This window comes from Prionailurus bengalensis, chromosome F2 (assembly GCF_016509475.1).
Source record: "Prionailurus bengalensis isolate Pbe53 chromosome F2, Fcat_Pben_1.1_paternal_pri, whole genome shotgun sequence".
In the NCBI taxonomy this organism is placed as follows: domain Eukaryota; kingdom Metazoa; phylum Chordata; class Mammalia; order Carnivora; family Felidae; genus Prionailurus; species Prionailurus bengalensis.
Genome location: NC_057353.1, coordinates 63,116,662 through 63,118,557, shown reverse-complemented (window position 1 = coordinate 63,118,557; position 1,896 = coordinate 63,116,662). Strand labels below are relative to the sequence as shown.

The 1,896-nt window shown below is 36.2% G+C and overlaps 1 non-coding gene across 1 annotated transcript; it reads right to left on the bottom strand.

Annotated features, from left to right (window-relative positions):
- Positions 1-1,446: 1,446 nt before the first annotated feature.
- On the bottom strand, positions 1,447-1,553 carry LOC122496164. Its single transcript, XR_006300703.1, has one exon. It is a non-coding gene; the product is annotated as a U6 spliceosomal RNA (small nuclear RNA).
- Between the last annotated feature and the right edge of the window lie 343 nt (positions 1,554-1,896).

Genomic DNA, 1,896 nt, shown 5'->3' with positions numbered 1-1,896 from the left:
AACGGACTTAAAAAGAAATGCGAGGAGTCATTTCAAAGGATCAGTGTGCTACAACGTGCTCATACTAATTTTGAAGTCTCTCTGCATTACTTCATATGAATTATTTAAAATAATTCACCCCCCTTTAACACGATGACTCATGTCTCTGTCAGTCTCTATGTGGTATTCTTTTTTGTTGTTGCTATAGTCAGAAGACAACTTTTTGGCTTTCTGCTTTGTTTGTACTTGTGAGAAAGGCAAAGGAAGTTTTTCAAACATGTTAATGGCTGCTTGTTTACATAGCCAATTTTTTCAAATAGACTAATTTCATGCCCTCTTCCTTGTTGTGAGTTTCCATGTGTAATCAACAGACACTAAGTACTTTATTAGGATGTACTGAATTTTTTCCATAGCCCTGGGGCCATCTTACACTCTGTTTTTTTCATTAGAACTTCACACATGGTGTTTTCCATAAACTCTTACTTCCTAGGTAGGATCTGGTCTTTTTCCATTTAACTCAGGTTTGTCCCTGATTTGCTTTTAGATTATATAACTGTTGCCAAATAAGACATGGTTTTGTAAAACCATCACCACCTCTCCTGATGTTGAATTAATATTTTAGTTTACCCACCCAGGAGAAATATCAACAGTTACCCATTTGAGTGACAAAATTAAAAATTTTTTCATCTGGTCTTGGACTGGAAAGAATAACCTATTTTACTATTCACTTGCCTGACCTGACATTGATTTTCCATTCCCATGACAATGATCCTACAATCAACAAATATCAGTTGAATGCCTATAATTCAGAAAGCAAAGGATTGTGCCAGAGCCTGACTATGAGATCCATTAATAACTCCCCACACCTTCTTTTCCTGTTTTGAAGATGATGTTGAAGGCTGACCCAGCAACCACACCGTTTATCACCTCCCTGCTTCACACACACACCTCCTCCTAGCGGACAGAATCTGCCATGTCATATGGAGACTGCAAATGACAGGTATATATATTATATATATATGTATATATGTATATATATTATATATATGTGTGTGTATATATATATTTAAATTATATAAATATATACTTATATTTATATACAGGTATATTTATATATATATATATATTTTTTTTTTTTTTTTCCCCAGCTTTCCTTGCATTTGGAGCACGAACATGCAGCCCGCCATGACCACTGGGATCCGAAGGGAACTCTACTGAGACAGGGGTGAGAAATGGAGGAAGCAAGGCAAGAAGAGCATAGTTCTTCTCTTTAATAAAAAGGATTTGGAGAACAGTTGTCCCTTTCAGCCTTTTTATGTACAATTGCTTAAAATACTATGCCAAATGACTTGGCTGCCATCTTGCAATCACGAGGGCAAAAAGCTCAAATATTCTGAAGAAGCCCAATATTCTGAAGAAGATGGAACAGAAGGTAGAAGATCTTGAGACTTCAATGATTTTTTTTTTTTAAATATGGAAGGCTTCATGAATTTGTGTGTCATCCTTGTACAGGGGCCATGCTAATCTTCTCTGTATCATTCCAATTTTTATATCTGTGCTGCTGAAGCAAGCACTTCAATGACATTTTAAGCCATTGAACTAAACCCTTGCCTCTGTATTTTATATTATGTGGAATAACTATTGTACTTCTTATCAAATCCATCTTTAATTGGGTAGTCTATTTTGCAACTGAAGGCTAATATATAAAGTGATTAGCCAACTAATAGACCTCCTTATTATTATTCTTCCTTCAAAACTCAACTGAGACATTAATGCCCTCCAAAACTTCCCTCAAAAGCGTCTTTGACAACCACCCCCCCGGCACTCCCCCCCCATCCTCTTCCAAGTGGAACAAAGCAAATTTTAGTTTCGATTCCCATTACCCTGGCATACAGACACTTATTTTCCTACAAACAA